This window comes from Cupressus sempervirens, chromosome 7 (assembly GCF_028749045.1).
Source record: "Cupressus sempervirens isolate cs-2001-9-10 chromosome 7, ASM2874904v1, whole genome shotgun sequence".
NCBI lineage: Eukaryota > Viridiplantae > Streptophyta > Pinopsida > Cupressales > Cupressaceae > Cupressus > Cupressus sempervirens.
Window position 1 is genome coordinate 690,588,467 of NC_143124.1, and position 18,783 is coordinate 690,607,249.

Genomic DNA, 18,783 nt, shown 5'->3' on the forward strand with positions numbered 1-18,783 from the left:
GACCCAGTCGGGTCGCCCGAGGCTGGGGCGACGGAGATGGGTTGACCTAGTCGGGTGACCCAAGTTGGGTCGACCCAGGCGTGCGATCCTGGCTGGGGACAGCAAGTCGATTCTATAAGTTTGCTTGCCAATTTTTCTGGCCAGGTCGGCTCACCAAGTCATCTAACCATGTGGTCTTTGCCAAATCAAGAATTGACTCTTTAAGTCCACTCACAGCTCGTCAAGACGGCTCACCAAGATGACTTACCATCTCGCCTCACCAGGTTGCCCCACCAGGTCGCCTCTTCTTTAAGACCGCTCACCATGTCGGCTCCCCAAGCCACCTCACCGAGTCGACTATTCAGGTTGCCTCACCAAGTCGACCCCTTAAGTTCGCTCACCAAGTCAGCTCCCTAAGTCAGCTCACCATGTCGAATCACCTAGTCGTTTTACCACCTTGCCCCAGCAGGTGTGCTCGCCAAGTCGCCCCGCCGAGTTGCTTCTCTAAGCCCACTGACCATGTCAGCTCACCAAGTCAACTCTTTAAGTTCGCTCACCAGGTCAGCCCGCCCAAGTCGCCTCTTTAAGTTCGTTCGCCAGGTCGGCCCGCCCAAGTCGCATCAGCGGAGCCCACTCACCATGTCAGCTCACCAAGTCGGTTGTTCAAGTACGTTGCCAAGTCAACTCTTTAAGTTCGCTCGCCAGGTCAGCCCGCCCAAGTCGCCTCTTTAAGTTCGTTCGCCAGGTCGGCCCGCCCAAGTCGCATCAACGGGATAACTCGCCGAGTCACCTCACGAAGTTGACTCTTTAAGTGCGCTCACCAAGTCAGCTCACCAAGTCGACTCACCATCTCGCCTCGATAAGTTGGCTTGCCGAGTTACCCCACCAAGTCGTCGCCTCTTTAAGCCCGCTCACCGTGTCAGCTCGTCAGGTCGGCTCACCAAGTCGACTAATCAAGTAGGCCCACCAAGTCGCCTCAAGGATAGCTCCTCACCATGTTGACTCAATGAGTCGCCTCACCATGTTGACTCTTTGAGCCCGCTCGCCGGGTCGCCTCACCAAGTCGACTCGAGTACGTTGCCAAGTCGACTCTTTAAGTTCGCTCGCCAGGTCGACTCGCCAAGTCAGCTCACCATGTCATCTCAACGAACCAACTCGCCGAGCCGCCTCACCACGTCGGCTCTCTAATACCACTCGCCAAGTCGCCCCACCAACTCGCCCCGTTAGGCCCACTCACCACATCGCCCCGTTAGGCCCACTCTCACCAAGTGGACTCTTTAAGTCTGCTCATAAAGTCGAGCCACCAAGTACTCTCACCAAGTCGACTCTTTAAGTCGTTTCATCGAGTCACCCAACCAAGTACTCTCACCAAGTCAACTCTTTAGGTCCGTTCATCAAGTCACCCCGCAAAGTCGACCCTCTAAGTTCGTTCATCGAATCACCCGACCAAGTCGACTGTTTAAGTCCTTTCATCAAGTCACCCCGCCAAGCCGACTCTTTAATTTCGTTCATCAAGTCACCAGAACAACTACTCTCACCAAGTCGACTCTATAAGTCCGTTCATCAAGTCGGCCCACCAAGTACTCCCACCAAGTCGACTCTTTAAGTCCGTTCATCAGTTCACCCCGCCAAGTACTCTCACCAAGTCAACTCTTTAGGTCCGTTCATCAAGTCACCCCGCCAAGTCGACCCTTTAAGTCCGTTCATCAAGTCGCCCCGCCGAGTTGCTTCTCTAAGCCCACTCACCGTGTCAGCTCGCCAAGTCGGTTGTTCAAGTACGTTGCCAAGTCAACTCTTTAAGTTCGCTCGCCAGGTCAGCCCGCCCAAGTCGCCTCTTTAAGTTCGTTCGCCAGGTCGGCCCGCCCAAGTCGCATCAGCGGGCTAACTCGCCGAGTCACCTCACGAAGTTGACTCTTTAAGTGCGCTCACCAAGTCAGCTCACCAAGTCGACTCACCATCTCGCCTCGATAATTTGGCTTGCCGAGTTACCCCACCAAGTCGTCGCCTCTTCAAGCCCGCTCACCGTGTCAGCTCGTCAGGTCGGCTCACCAAGTCGACTAATCAAGTAGGCCCACCAAGTCGCCTCAAGGATAGCTCCTCACCATGTTGACTCAATGAGTCGCCTCACCATGTTGACTCTTTGAGCCCGCTCGCCGGGTCGCCTCACCAAGTCGACTCGAGTACGTTGCCAAGTCCACTCTTTAAGTTCGCTCGCCGGGTCGACTCGCCAAGTCAGCTCACCATGTCATCTCAACGAACCAACTCGCCGAGTCGCCTCACCACGTCGGCTCTCTAATACCACTCGCCAAGTCGCCCCACCAACTCGCCCCGTTAGGCCCACTCACCACATCGCCCCGTTAGGCCCACTCTCACCAAGTGGGCTCTTTAAGTCTGCTCATAAAGTCGAGCCACCAAGTACTCTCACCAAGTCGACTCTTTAAGTCCTTTCATCGAGTCACCCCACCAAGTACTCTCACCAAGTCAACTCTTTAGGTCCGTTCATAGAGTCACCCCACCAAGTCGACCCTTCAAGTGCGTTCATCAAGTCACCCCACCAAGTCGACTCTTTAAGTTCATTCATCAAGTCACCCCGCCAGGTCAGCCCACAAATTACTCTCACCAAGTCGACTCTTTAAGTTCGTTCATCAAGTCACCCCGCCAGGTCGGCCCACCAAGTGGACTCTTTAAGTTCGTTCATGAAGTCACTCTGCCAAGTCGGCCCACCAGGTCGACTCTTTAAGTTCGTTCATCAAGTCACCCCGCCAGGTCAGCCCACCAACTACTCTCACCAAGTCGACTCTTTAAGTTTGCTCACCAAGTCACCCCGCCAGGTCGGCCCACCAAGTACTCTCACCAGGTCGACTCTTTAGGTTTGTTCATCAGGGCACCCCACCGAGTACTCTCACCAAGTCGACTCTTTAAGTTCGTTCATCAAGTCGCCCCGCCAGGTCGGCCCACCAAGTACTCTCACCGAGTCGACCCTTTAAGTTCGGTCATCAACTCACCCCGCCAGGTCGGCCCACCAAGTACTCTCACAAAGTCGACTCTTTAGGTTCGTTCATCAATTCACCCCGCCAGCTCGGCCCACCAAGTTCTCTCACCGGGTCGACTCTTTAAGTTCGTTCATCAAGTCACCCCGCCAGTTCGACCCACCAAGTACTCTAACAAAGTCGACTCTCTAAGTTCGTTCATCAAGTCACCCTGCCAGGTCAGCCCAGCAAGTACTCTCACCAAGTCACCCCGCTACTTCGACCCACCAAGCCGACTCTTTAAGTTCGTTCATCAAGTCACCCGGCCAAGTCGGCCCACCAAGTCGACTCTTTAAGTCCGTTCATCAAGTCACCCGGCCAAGTCGGCCCACCAAGTCGACTCTTTAAGTCCGTTCATCAAGTCACGTGACCAGGTCAGCCCACCGAGTACTCTCACCAAGTCGACTCTTTAAGTTTGTTCATCAAGTCACCCGGCCAGGTCGGCCCACCAAGTACTCTCACCAAGTCGACTCTCTAAGTCCGTTCATCAAGTCACCCCGCCAGGTCGGCCCACCAAGTCGAATCTTTAAGTCTGTTCATCAAGTCACCCCACCAAGTACTCTAACCAAGTCGATTCTTCAAGTGCGTTCATCAAGTCACCCGACCAACTACTCTCACCAAGTCGACTCTTTTACTATGTTCATCAAGTCACCCCACCAAGCACTCTCACCAGGTCAACTCTTTAGGTCCGTTCATAAAGTCACCCCACCAAGTCGACCCTTCAAGTGCGTTCATCAAGTCACCCCACCAAGTACTCTCACCAATTCGACTCTTTAAGTCTTTTCATCAAGTCACCACACCAAGTACTCTCACCAAGTCAACTCTTTAGGACCGTTCATCAAGTCACCTCGCCAAGTCGACCCTTGAAGTCCGTTCATCAAGTCACCCCACCAAGTCGACTCTTTAAGTCAGTTCACGAAGTCACCCAACCAGGTCGGCCCACCAAGGACTCTCACCAAGTCGACTCTCTAAGTCTGTTCATCAGGTCACCCCACCGAGTACTCTCACCAAGTCAACTCTTTAGGTCCGTTCATCAAGTCACCCCGCAAAGTCGACCCTCTAAGTTCGTTCATCGAGTCACCCGACCAAGTCGACTGTTTAAGTCCTTTCATCAAGTCACCCCGCCAAGCCGACTCTTTAAGTCCGTTCATCAAGTCACCAGAACAACTACTCTCACCAAGTCGACTCTATAAGTCCGTTCATCAAGTCGGCCCACCAAGTACTCCCACCAAGTCGACTCTTTAAGTCCGTTCATCAGTTCACCCCGCCAAGTACTCTCACCAAGTCAACTCTTTAGGTCCGTTCATCAAGTCACCCCGCCGAGTCGACCCTTTAAGTCCGTTCATCAAGTCGCCCCGCCGAGTTGCTTCTCTAATCCCACTCACCATGTCCGCTCACCAAGTCGGTTGTTCAAGTACGTTGCCAAGTCAACTCTTTAAGTTCGCTCGCCAGGTCAGCCCGCCCAAGTCGCCTCTTTAAGTTCGTTCGCCAGGTCGGCCCGCCCAAGTCGCATCAGCGGGCTAACTCGCCGAGTCACCTCACGAAGTTGACTCTTTAAGTGCGCTCACCAAGTCAGCTCACCAAGTCGACTCACCATCTCGCCTCGATAAGTTGGCTTGCCGAGTTACCCCACCAAGTCGTCGCCTCTTTAAGCCCGCTGACCGTGTCAGCTCGTCAGGTCGGCTCACCAAGTCGACTAATCAAGTAGGCCCACCAAGTCGCCTCAAGGATAGCTCCTCACCATGTTGACTCAATGAGTCGCCTCACCATGTTGACTCTTTGAGCCCGCTCGCCGGGTCGCCTCACCAAGTCGAATCGAGTACGTTGCCAAGTCGACTCTTTAAGTTCGCTCGCCAGGTCGACTCGCCAAGTCAGCTCACCATGTCATCTCAACGAACCAACTCGCCGAGCCGCCTCACCACGTCGGCTCTCTAATACCACTCGCCAAGTCGCCCCACCAACTCGCCCCGTTAGGCCCACTCACCACATCGCCCCGTTAGGCCCACTCTCACCAAGTGGACTCTTTCAGTCTGCTCATAAAGTCGAGCCACCAAGTACTCTCACCAAGTCGACTCTTTAAGTCGTTTCATCGAGTCACCCAACCAAGTACTCTCACCAAGTCAACTCTTTAGGTCCGTTCATCAAGTCACCCCGCAAAGTCGACCCTCTAAGTTCGTTCATCGAATCACCCGACCAAGTCGACTGTTTAAGTCCTTTCATCAAGTCACCCCGCCAAGCCGACTCTTTAAGTCCGTTCATCAAGTCACCAGAACAACTACTCTCACCAAGTCGACTCTATAAGTCCGTTCATCAAGTCGGCCCACCAAGTACTCCCACCAAGTCGACTCTTTAAGTCCGTTCATCAGTTCACCCCGCCAAGTACTCTCACCAAGTCAACTCTTTAGGTCCGTTCATCAAGTCACCCCGCCAAGTCGACCCTTTAAGTCCGTTCATCAAGTCGCCCCGCCGAGTTGCTTCTCTAAGCCCACTCACCGTGTCAGCTCACCAAGTCGGTTGTTCAAGTACGTTGCCAAGTCAACTCTTTAAGTTCGCTCGCCAGGTCAGCCCGCCCAAGTCGCCTCTTTAAGTTCGTTCACCAGGTCGGCCCGCCCAAGTCGCATCAGCGGGCTAACTCGCCGAGTCACCTCACGAAGTTGACTCTTTAAGTGCGCTCACCAAGTCAGCTCACCAAGTCGACTCACCATCTCGCCTCGATAATTTGGCTTGCTGAGTTACCCCACCAAGTCGTCGCCTCTTTAAGCCCGCTCACCGTGTCAGCTCGTCAGGTCGGCTCACCAAGTCGACTAATCAAGTAGGCCCACCAAGTCGCCTCAAGGATAGCTCCTCACCATGAGTCGCCTCACCATGTTCACTCAATGAGTCGCCTCACCATGGTGACTCTTTGAGCCCGCTCGCCGGGTCGCCTCACCAAGTCGACTCGAGTACGTTGCCAAGTCGACTCTTTAAGTTCGCTCGCCGGGTCGACTCGCCAAGTCAGCTCACCATGTCATCTCAACGAACCAACTCGCCGAGTCGCCTCACCACGTCGGCTCTCTAATACCACTCGCCAAGTCGCCCCACCAACTCGCCCCGTTAGGCCCACTCACCACATCGCCCCGTTAGGCCCACTCTCACCAAGTGGACACTTTAAGTCTGCTCATAAAGTCGAGCCACCAAGTACTCTCACCAAGTCGACTCTTTAAGTCCTTTCATCGAGTCACCCCACCGAGTACTCTCACCAAGTCAACTCTTTAGGTCCGTTCATCAAGTCACCCCGCAAAGTCGACCCTCTAAGTTCGTTCATCGAGTCACCCGACCAAGTCGACTGTTTAAGTCCTTTCATCAAGTCACCCCGCCAAGCCGACTCTTTAAGTCCGTTCATCAAGTCACCAGAACAACTACTCTCACCAAGTCGACTCTATAAGTTCGTTCATCAAGTCGGCCCACCGAGTACTCCCACCAAGTCGACTCTTTAAGTCCGTTCATCAGTTCACCCCGCCAAGTACTCTCACCAAGTCAACTCTTTAGGTCCGTTCATCAAGTCACCCCGCCAAGTCGACCCTTTAAGTCCGTTCATCAAGTCGCCCCGCCGAGTTGCTTCTCTAAGCCCACTCACCGTGTCAGCTCACCAAGTCGGTTGTTCAAGTACGTTGCCAAGTCAACTCTTTAAGTTCGCTCGCCAGGTCAGCCCGCCCAAGTCGCCTCTTTAAGTTCGTTCGCCAGGTCGGCCCGCCCAAGTCGCATCAGCGGGCTAACTCGCCGAGTCACCTCACGAAGTTGACTCTTTAAGTGCGCTCACCAAGTCAGCTCACCAAGTCGACTCACCATCTCGCCTCGATAAGTTGGCTTGCCGAGTTACCCCACCAAGTCGTCGCCTCTTCAAGCCCGCTCACCGTGTCAGCTCGTCAGGTCGGCTCACCAAGTCGACTAATCAAGTAGGCCCACCAAGTCGCCTCAAGGATAGCTCCTCACCATGAGTCGCCTCACCATGTTGACTCAATGAGTCGGCTCACCATGTTGACTCTTTGAGCCCGCTCGCCGGGTCGCCTCACCAAGTCGACTCGAGTACGTTGCCAAGTCGACTCTTTAAGTTCGCTCGCCGGGTCGACTCGCCAAGTCAGCTCACCATGTCATCTCAACGAACCAACTCGCCGAGTCGCCTCACCACGTCGGCTCTCTAATAACACTCGCCAAGTCGCCCCACCAACTCGCCCCGTTAGGCCCACTCTCACCAAGTGGACTCTTTAAGTCTTCTCATAAAGTCGAGCCACCAAGTACTCTCACCAAGTCGACTCTTTAAGTCCTTTCATCGAGTCACCCCACCAAGTCGACCCTTCAAGTGCGTTCATCAAGTCACCCCACCAAGTCGACTCTTTAAGTTCATTCATCAAGTCACCCCGCCAGGTCAGCCCACAAATTACTCTCTCCAAGTCGACTCTTTAAGTTCGTTCATCAATTCACCCCGCCAGGTCGGCCCACCGAGTGGACTCTTTAAGTTCGTTCATGAAGTCACTCTGCCAAGTCGGCCCACCAGGTCGACTCTTTAAGTTCGTTCATCAAGTCACCCCGCCAGGTCAGCCCACCAACTACTCTCACCAAGTCGACTCTTTAAGTTTTCTCACCAAGTCACCCCGCCAGGTCGGCCCACCAAGTACTCTCACCAGGTCGACTCTTTAGGTTTGTTCATCAGGTCACCCCACCGAGTACTCTCACCAAGTCGACTCTTTAAGTTCGTTCATCAAGGCGCCCCGCCAGGTCGGCCCACCAAGTACTCTCACCAAGTCGACCCTTTAAGTTCGGTCATCAACTCACCCCGCCAGGTCGGCCCACCAAGTACTCTCACAAAGTCGACTCTTTAGGTTCGTTCATCAATTCACCCCGCCAGCTCGGCCCACCAAGTTCTCTCACCAGGTCGACTCTTTAAGTTCGTTCATCAAGTCACCCCGCCAGTTCGACCCACCAAGTACTCTCACAAAGTCGACTCTCTAAGTTCGTTCATCAAGTCACCCTGCCAGGTCAGCCCACCAAGTACTCTCACCAAGTCACCCCGCTAGTTCGACCCACCAAGTCGACCCTTTAAGTTCGTTCATCAAGTCACCCGGCCAAGTCGGCCCACCAAGTCGACTCTTTAAGTCCGTTCATCAAGTCACGTGACCAGGTCAGCCCACCGGGTACTCTCACCAAGTCGACTCTTTAAGTTTGTTCATCAAGTCGCCCGGCCAGGTCGGCCCACCAAGTACTCTCACCAAGTCGACTCTCTAAGTCCGTTCATCATGTCACCCCGCCAGGTCGGCCCACCAAGTCGAATCTTTAAGTCTGTTCATCAAGTCACCCCACCAAGTACTCTAACCAAGTCGATTCTTCAAGTGCGTTCATCAAGTCACCCGACCAACTACTCTCACCAAGTCGACTCTTTTACTATGTTCATCAAGTCACCCCACCAAGCACTCTCACCAGGTCAACTCTTTAGGTCCGTTCATAAAGTCACCCCACCAAGTCGACCCTTCAAGTGCGTTCATCAAGTCACCCCACCAAGTACTCTCACCAATTCGACTCTTTAAGTCTTTTCATCAAGTCACCACACCAAGTACTCTCACCAAGTCAACTCTTTAGGACCGTTCATCAAGTCACCTCGCCAAGTCGACCCTTGAAGTCCGTTCATCAAGTCACCCCACCAAGTCGACTCTTTAAGTCAGTTCACGAAGTCACCCAACCAGGTCGGCCCACCAAGGACTCTCACCAAGTCGACTCTCTAAGTCTGTTCATCAGGTCACCCCACCGAGTACTCTCACCAAGTCAACTCTTTAGGTCCGTTCATCAAGTCACCCCGCAAAGTCGACCCTCTAAGTTCGTTCATCGAGTCACCCGACCAAGTCGACTGTTTAAGTCCTTTCATCAAGTCACCCCGCCAAGCCGACTCTTTAAGTCCGTTCATCAAGTCACCAGAACAACTACTCTCACCAAGTCGACTCTATAAGTCCGTTCATCAAGTCGGCCCACCAAGTACTCCCACCAAGTCGACTCTTTAAGTCCGTTCATCAGTTCACCCCGCCAAGTACTCTCACCAAGTCAACTCTTTAGGTCCGTTCATCAAGTCACCCCGCCGAGTCGACCCTTTAAGTCCGTTCATCAAGTCGCCCCGCCGAGTTGCTTCTCTAATCCCACTCACCATGTCCGCTCACCAAGTCGGTTGTTCAAGTACGTTGCCAAGTCAACTCTTTAAGTTCGCTCGCCAGGTCAGCCCGCCCAAGTCGCCTCTTTAAGTTTGTTCGCCAGGTCGGCCCGCCCAAGTCGCATCAGCGGGCTAACTCGCCGAGTCACCTCACGAAGTTGACTCTTTAAGTGCGCTCACCAAGTCAGCTCACCAAGTCGACTCACCATCTCGCCTCGATAAGTTGGCTTGCCGAGTTACCCCACCAAGTCGTCGCCTCTTTAAGCCCGCTCACCGTGTCAGCTCGTCAGGTCGGCTCACCAAGTCGACTAATCAAGTAGGCCCACCAAGTCGCCTCAAGGATAGCTCCTCACCATGTTGACTCAATGAGTCGCCTCACCATGTTGACTCTTTGAGCCCGCTCGCCGGGTCGCCTCACCAAGTCGACTCGAGTACGTTGCCAAGTCGACTCTTTAAGTTCGCTCGCCAGGTCGACTCGCCAAGTCAGCTCACCATGTCATCTCAACGAACCAACTCGCCGAGCCGCCTCACCACGTCGGCTCTCTAATACCACTCGCCAAGTCGCCCCACCAACTCGCCCCGTTAGGCCCACTCACCACATCGCCCCGTTAGGCCCACTCTCACCAAGTGGACTCTTTCAGTCTGCTCATAAAGTCGAGCCACCAAGTACTCTCACCAAGTCGACTCTTTAAGTCGTTTCATCGAGTCACCCAACCAAGTACTCTCACCAAGTCAACTCTTTAGGTCCGTTCATCAAGTCACCCCGCAAAGTCGACCCTCTAAGTTCGTTCATCGAATCACCCGACCAAGTCGACTGTTTAAGTCCTTTCATCAAGTCACCCCGCCAAGCCGACTCTTTAAGTCCGTTCATCAAGTCACCAGAACAACTACTCTCACCAAGTCGACTCTATAAGTCCGTTCATCAAGTCGGCCCACCAAGTACTCCCACCAAGTCGACTCTTTAAGTCCGTTCATCAGTTCACCCCGCCAAGTACTCTCACCAAGTCAACTCTTTAGGTCCGTTCATCAAGTCACCCCGCCAAGTCGACCCTTTAAGTCCGTTCATCAAGTCGCCCCGCCGAGTTGCTTCTCTAAGCCCACTCACCGTGTCAGCTCACCAAGTCGGTTGTTCAAGTACGTTGCCAAGTCAACTCTTTAAGTTCGCTCGCCAGGTCAGCCCGCCCAAGTCGCCTCTTTAAGATCGTTCGCCAGGTCGGCCCGCCCAAGTCGCATCAGCGGGCTAACTCGCCGAGTCACCTCACGAAGTTGACTCTTTAAGTGCGCTCACCAAGTCAGCTCACCAAGTCGACTCACCATCTCGCCTCGATAAGTTGGCTTGCTGAGTTACCCCACCAAGTCGTCGCCTCTTTAAGCCCGCTCACCGTGTCAGCTCGTCAGGTCGGCTCACCAAGTCGACTAATCAAGTAGGCCCACCAAGTCGCCTCAAGGATAGCTCCTCACCATGAGTCGCCTCACCATGTTCACTCAATGAGTCGCCTCACCATGGTGACTCTTTGAGCCCGCTCGCCGGGTCGCCTCACCAAGTCGACTCGAGTACGTTGCCAAGTCGACTCTTTAAGATCGCTCGCCGGGTCGACTCGCCAAGTCAGCTCACCATGTCATCTCAACGAACCAACTTGCCGAGTCGCCTCACCACGTCGGCTCTCTAATACCACTCGCCAAGTCGCCCCACCAACTCGCCCCGTTAGGCCCACTCACCACATCGCCCCGTTAGGCCCACTCTCACCAAGTGGACACTTTAAGTCTGCTCATAAAGTCGAGCCACCAAGTACTCTCACCAAGTCGACTCTTTAAGTCCTTTCATCGAGTCACCCCACCGAGTACTCTCACCAAGTCAACTCTTTAGGTCCGTTCATCAAGTCACCCCGCAAAGTCGACCCTCTAAGTTCGTTCATCGAGTCACCCGACCAAGTCGACTGTTTAAGTCCTTTCATCAAGTCACCCCGCCAAGCCGACTCTTTAAGTCCGTTCATCAAGTCACCAGAACAACTACTCTCACCAAGTCGACTCTATAAGTCCGTTCATCAAGTCGGCCCACCGAGTACTCCCACCAAGTCGACTCTTTAAGTCCGTTCATCAGTTCACCCCGCCAAGTACTCTCACCAAGTCAACTCTTTAGGTCCGTTCATCAAGTCACCCCGCCAAGTCGACCCTTTAAGTCCGTTCATCAAGTCGCCCCGCCGAGTTGCTTCTCTAAGCCCACTCACCGTGTCAGCTCACCAAGTCGGTTGTTCAAGTACGTTGCCAAGTCAACTCTTTAAGTTCGCTCGCCAGGTCAGCCCGCCCAAGTCGCCTCTTTAAGTTCGTTCGCCAGGTCGGCCCGCCCAAGTCGCATCAGCGGGCTAACTCGCCGAGTCACCTCACGAAGTTGACTCTTTAAGTGCGCTCACCAAGTCAGCTCACCAAGTCGACTCACCATCTCGCCTCGATAAGTTGGCTTGCCGAGTTACCCCACCAAGTCGTCGCCTCTTCAAGCCCGCTCACCGTGTCAGCTCGTCAGGTCGGCTCACCAAGTCGACTAATCAAGTAGGCCCACCAAGTCGCCTCAAGGATAGCTCCTCACCATGAGTCGCCTCACCATGTTGACTCAATGAGTCGGCTCACCATGTTGACTCTTTGAGCCCGCTCGCCGGGTCGCCTCACCAAGTCGACTCGAGTACGTTGCCAAGTCGACTCTTTAAGTTCGCTCGCCGGGTCGACTCGCCAAGTCAGCTCACCATGTCATCTCAACGAACCAACTCGCCGAGTCGCCTCACCACGTCGGCTCTCTAATAACACTCGCCAAGTCGCCCCACCAACTCGCCCCGTTAGGCCCACTCTCACCAAGTGGACTCTTTAAGTCTTCTCATAAAGTCGAGCCACCAAGTACTCTCACCAAGTCGACTCTTTAAGTCCTTTCATCGAGTCACCCCACCAAGTCGACCCTTCAAGTGCGTTCATCAAGTCACCCCACCAAGTCGACTCTTTAAGTTCATTCATCAAGTCACCCCGCCAGGTCAGCCCACAAATTACTCTCTCCAAGTCGACTCTTTAAGTTCGTTCATCAATTCACCCCGCCAGGTCGGCCCACCGAGTGGACTCTTTAAGTTCGTTCATGAAGTCACTCTGCCAAGTCGGCCCACCAGGTCGACTCTTTAAGTTCGTTCATCAAGTCACCCCGCCAGGTCAGCCCACCAACTACTCTCACCAAGTCGACTCTTTAAGTTTTCTCACCAAGTCACCCCGCCAGGTCGGCCCACCAAGTACTCTCACCAGGTCGACTCTTTAGGTTTGTTCATCAGGTCACCCCACCGAGTACTCTCACCAAGTCGACTCTTTAAGTTCGTTCATCAAGGCGCCCCGCCAGGTCGGCCCACCAAGTACTCTCACCAAGTCGACCCTTTAAGTTCGGTCATCAACTCACCCCGTCAGGTCGGCCCACCAAGTACTCTCACAAAGTCGACTCTTTAGGTTCGTTCATCAATTCACCCCGCCAGCTCGGCCCACCAAGTTCTCTCACCAGGTCGACTCTTTAAGTTCGTTCATCAAGTCACCCCGCCAGTTCGACCCACCAAGTACTCTCACAAAGTCGACTCTCTAAGTTCGTTCATCAAGTCACCCTGCCAGGTCAGCCCACCAAGTACTCTCACCAAGTCACCCCGCTAGTTCGACCCACCAAGTCGACCCTTTAAGTTCGTTCATCAAGTCACCCGGCCAAGTCGGCCCACCAAGTCGACTCTTTAAGTCCGTTCATCAAGTCACGTGACCAGGTCAGCCCACCGGGTACTCTCACCAAGTCGACTCTTTAAGTTTGTTCATCAAGTCGCCCGGCCAGGTCGGCCCACCAAGTACTCTCACCAAGTCGACTCTCTAAGTCCGTTCATCATGTCACCCCGCCAGGTCGGCCCACCAAGTCGAATCTTTAAGTCCGTTCATCAAGTCACCCCACCAAGTACTCTAACCAAGTCGATTCTTCAAGTGCGTTCATCAAGTCACCCGACCAACTACTCTCACCAAGTCGACTCTTTAACTATGTTCATCAAGTCACCCCACCAAGCACTCTCGCCACGTCAACTCTTTAGGTCCGTTCATAAAGTCACCCCACCAAGTCGACCCTTCAAGTGCGTTCATCAAGTCACCCCACCAAGTACTCTCACCAATTCGACTCTTTAAGTCTTTTCATCAAGTCACCACACCAAGTACTCTCACCAAGTCAACTCTTTAGGACCGTTCATCAAGTCACCTCGCCAAGTCGACCCTTGAAGTCCGTTCATCAAGTCACCCCACCAAGTCGACTCTTTAAGTCAGTTCACGAAGTCACCCAACCAGGTCGGCCCACCAAGGACTCTCACCAAGTCGACTCTCTAAGTCTGTTCATCAGGTCACCCCACCGAGTACTCTCACCAAGTCAACTCTTTAGGTCCGTTCATCAAGTCACCCCGCAAAGTCGACCCTCTAAGTTCGTTCATCGAGTCACCCGACCAAGTCGACTGTTTAAGTCCTTTCATCAAGTCACCCCGCCAAGCCGACTCTTTAAGTCCGTTCATCAAGTCACCAGAACAACTACTCTCACCAAGTCGACTCTATAAGTCCGTTCATCAAGTCGGCCCACCAAGTACTCCCACCAAGTCGACTCTTTAAGTCCGTTCATCAGTTCACCCCGCCAAGTACTCTCACCAAGTCAACTCTTTAGGTCCGTTCATCAAGTCACCCCGCCGAGTCGACCCTTTAAGTCCGTTCATCAAGTCGCCCCGCCGAGTTGCTTCTCTAATCCCACTCACCATGTCCGCTCACCAAGTCGGTTGTTCAAGTACGTTGCCAAGTCAACTCTTTAAGTTCGCTCGCCAGGTCAGCCCGCCCAACTCGCCTCTTTAAGTTCGTTCGCCAGGTCGGCCCGCCCAAGTCGCATCAGCGGGCTAACTCGCCGAGTCACCTCACGAAGTTGACTCTTTAAGTGCGCTCACCAAGTCAGCTCACCAAGTCGACTCACCATCTCGCCTCGATAAGTTGGCTTGCCGAGTTACCCCACCAAGTCGTCGCCTCTTTAAGCCCGCTCACCGTGTCAGCTCGTCAGGTCGGCTCACCAAGTCGACTAATCAAGTAGGCCCACCAAGTCGCCTCAAGGATAGCTCCTCACCATGTTGACTCAATGAGTCGCCTCACCATGTTGACTCTTTGAGCCCGCTCGCCGGGTCGCCTCACCAAGTCGACTCGAGTACGTTGCCAAGTCGACTCTTTAAGTTCGCTCGCCAGGTCGACTCGCCAAGTCAGCTCACCATGTCATCTCAACGAACCAACTCGCCGAGCCGCCTCACCACGTCGGCTCTCTAATACCACTCGCCAAGTCGCCCCACCAACTCGCCCCGTTAGGCCCACTCACCACATCGCCCCGTTAGGCCCACTCTCACCAAGTGGACTCTTTCAGTCTGCTCATAAAGTCGAGCCACCAAGTACTCTCACCAAGTCGACTCTTTAAGTCGTTTCATCGAGTCACCCAACCAAGTACTCTCACCAAGTCAACTCTTTAGGTCCGTTCATCAAGTCACCCCGCAAAGTCGACCCTCTAAGTTCGTTCATCGAATCACCCGACCAAGTCGACTGTTTAAGTCCTTTCATCAAGTCACCCCGCCAAGCCGACTCTTTAAGTCCGTTCATCAAGTCACCAGAACAACTACTCTCACCAAGTCGACTCTATAAGTCCGTTCATCAAGTCGGCCCACCAAGTACTCCCACCAAGTCGACTCTTTAAGTCCGTTCATCATTTCACCCCGCCAAGTACTCTCACCAAGTCAACTCTTTAGGTCCGTTCATCAAGTCACCCCGCTGAGTCGACCCTTTAAGTCCGTTCATCAAGTCGCCCCGCCGAGTTGCTTCTCTAAGCCCACTCACCGTGTTAGCTCACCAAGTCGGTTGTTCAAGTACGTTGCCAAGTCAACTCTTTAAGTTCGCTCGCCAGGTCAGCCCGCCCAAGTCGCCTCTTTAAGTTCGTTCGCCAGGTCGGCCCGCCCAAGTCGCATCAGCGGGCTAACTCGCCGAGTCACCTCACGAAGTTGACTCTTTAAGTGCGCTCACCAAGTCAGCTCACCAAGTCGACTCACCATCTCGCCTCGATAAGTTGGCTTGCTGAGTTACCCCACCAAGTCGTCGCCTCTTTAAGCCCGCTCACCGTGTCAGCTCGTCAGGTCGGCTCACCAAGTCGACTAATCAAGTAGGCCCACCAAGTCGCCTCAAGGATAGCTCCTCACCATGAGTCGCCTCACCATGTTCACTCAATGAGTCGCCTCACCATGGTGACTCTTTGAGCCCGCTCGCCGGGTTGCCTCACCAAGTCGACTCGAGTACGTTGCCAAGTCGACTCTTTAAGTTCGCTCGCCGGGTCGACTCGCCAAGTCAGCTCACCATGTCATCTCAACGAACCAACTCGCCGAGTCGCCTCACCACGTCGGCTCTCTAATACCACTCGCCAAGTCGCCCCACCAACTCGCCCCGTTAGGCCCACTCACCACATCGCCCCGTTAGGCCCACTCTCACCAAGTGGACACTTTAAGTCTGCTCATAAAGTCGAGCCACCAAGTACTCTCACCAAGTCGACTCTTTAAGTCCTTTCATCGAGTCACCCCACCCAGTACTCTCACCAAGTCAACTCTTTAGGTCCGTTCATCAAGTCACCCCGCAAAGTCGACCCTCTAAGTTCGTTCATCAAGTCACCCGACCAAGTCGACTGTTTAAGTCCTTTCATCAAGTCACCCCGCCAAGCCGACTCTTTAAGTCCGTTCATCAAGTCACCAGAACAACTACTCTCACCAAGTCGACTCTATAAGTTCGTTCATCAAGTCGGCCCACCGAGTACTCCCACCAAGTCGACTCTTTAAGTCCGTTCATCAGTTCACCCCGCCAAGTACTCTCACCAAGTCAACTCTTTAGGTCCGTTCATCAAGTCACCCCGCCAAGTCGACCCTTTAAGTCCGTTCATCAAGTCGCCCCGCCGAGTTGCTTCTCTAAGCCCACTCACCGTGTCAGCTCACCAAGTCGGTTGTTCAAGTACGTTGCCAAGTCAACTCTTTAAGTTCGCTCGCCAGGTCAGCCCGCCCAAGTCGCCTCTTTAAGTTCGTTCGCCAGGTCGGCCCGCCCAAGTCGCATCAGCGGGCTAACTCGCCGAGTCACCTCACGAAGTTGACTCTTTAAGTGCGCTCACCAAGTCAGCTCACCAAGTCGACTCACCATCTCGCCTCGATAAGTTGGCTTGCCGAGTTACCCCACCAAGTCGTCGCCTCTTCAAGCCCGCTCACCGTGTCAGCTCGTCAGGTCGGCTCACCAAGTCGACTAATCAAGTAGGCCCACCAAGTCGCCTCAAGGATAGCTCCTCACCATGAGTCGCCTCACCATGTTGACTCAATGAGTCGCCTCACCATGTTGACTCTTTGAGCCCGCTCGCCGGGTCGCCTCACCAAGTCGACTCGAGTACGTTGCCAAGTCGACTCTTTAAGTTCGCTCGCCGGGTCGACTCGCCAAGTCAGCTCACCATGTCATCTCAACGAACCAACTCGCCGAGTCGCCTCACCACGTCGGCTCTCTAATAACACTCGCCAAGTCGCCCCACCAACTCGCCCCGTTAGGCCCACTCACCACATCGCCCCGTTAGGCCCACTCTCACCAAGTGGACTCTTTAAGTCTTCTCATAAAGTCGAGCCACCAAGTACTCTCACCAAGTCGACTCTTTAAGTCCTTTCATCGAGTCACCCCACCAAGTACTCTCACCAAGTCAACTCTTTAGGTCCGTTCATAGAGTCACCCCACCAAGTCGACCCTTCAAGTGCGTTCATCAAGTCACCCCACCAAGTCGACTCTTTAAGTTCATTCATCAAGTCACCCCGCCAGGTCAGCCCACAAATTACTCTCTCCAAGTCGACTCTTTAAGTTCGTTCATCAATTCACCCCGCCAGGTCGGCCCACCGAGTGGACTCTTTAAGTTCGTTCATGAAGTCACTCTGCCAAGTCGGCCCACCAGGTCGACTCTTTAAGTTCGTTCATCAAGTCACCCCGCCAGGTCAGCCCACCAACTACTCTCACCAAGTCGACTCTTTAAGTTTTCTCACCAAGTCACCCCGCCAGGTCGGCCCACCAAGTACTCTCACCAGGTCGACTCTTTAGGTTTGTTCATCAGGTCACCCCACCGAGTACTCTCACCAAGTCGACTCTTTAAGTTCGTTCATCAAGGCGCCCCGCCAGGTCGGCCCACCAAGTACTCTCACCAAGTCGACCCTTTAAGTTCGGTCATCAACTCACCCCGCCAGGTCGGCCCACCAAGTACTCTCACAAAGTCGACTCTTTAGGTTCGTTCATCAATTCACCCCGCCAGCTCGGCCCACCAAGTTCTCTCACCAGGTCGACTCTTTAAGTTCGTTCATCAAGTCACCCCGCCAGTTCGACCCACCAAGTACTCTCACAAAGTCGACTCTCTAAGTTCGTTCATCAAGTCACCCTGCCAGGTCAGCCCACCAAGTACTCTCACCAAGTCACCCCGCTAGTTCGACCCACCAAGTCGACCCTTTAAGTTCGTTCATCAAGTCACCCGGCCAAGTCGGCCCACCAAGTCGACTCTTTAAGTCCGTTCATCAAGTCACGTGACCAGGTCAGCCCACCGGGTACTCTCACCAAGTCGACTCTTTAAGTTTGTTCATCAAGTCGCCCGGCCAGGTCGGCCCACCAAGTACTCTCACCAAGTCGACTCTCTAAGTCCGTTCATCATGTCACCCCGCCAGGTCGGCCCACCAAGTCGAATCTTTAAGTCCGTTCATCAAGTCACCCCACCAAGTACTCTAACCAAGTCGATTCTTCAAGTGCGTTCATCAAGTCACCCGACCAACTACTCTCACCAAGTCGACTCTTTAACTATGTTCATCAAGTCACCCCACCAAGCACTCTCGCCACGTCAACTCTTTAGGTCCGTTCATAAAGTCACCCCACCAAGTCGACCCTTCAAGTGCGTTCATCAAGTCACCCCACCAAGTACTCTCACCAATTCGACTCTTTAAGTCTTTTCATCAAGTCACCACACCAAGTACTCTCACCAAGTCAACTCTTTAGGACCGTTCATCAAGTCACCTCGCCAAGTCGACCCTTGAAGTCCGTTCATCAAGTCACCCCACCAAGTACTCCCACCAAGTCGACTCTTTAAGTCAGTTCACGAAGTCACCCAACCAGGTCGGCCCACCAAGGACTCTCACCAAGTCGACTCTCTAAGTCTGTTCATCGGGTCACCCCACCGAGTACTCTCACCAAGTCAACTCTTTAGGTCCGTTCATCAAGTCACCCCGCAAAGTCGACCCTCTAAGTTCGTTCATCGAGTCACCCCACCAAGTCGACTCTTCAAGTCCTTTCATCAAGTCACCCCGCCAAGCCGACTCTTTTAAGTCCGTTCATCAAGTCACCAGAACAACTACTCTCACCAAGTCGACTCTATAAGTCCGTTCATCAAGTCGGCCCACCAAGTACTCCCACCAAGTCGACTCTTTAAGTCCGTTCATCAGTTCACCCCGCCAAGTACTCTCACCAAGTCAACTCTTTAGGTCCGTTCATCAAGTCACCCCGCCAAGTCGACCC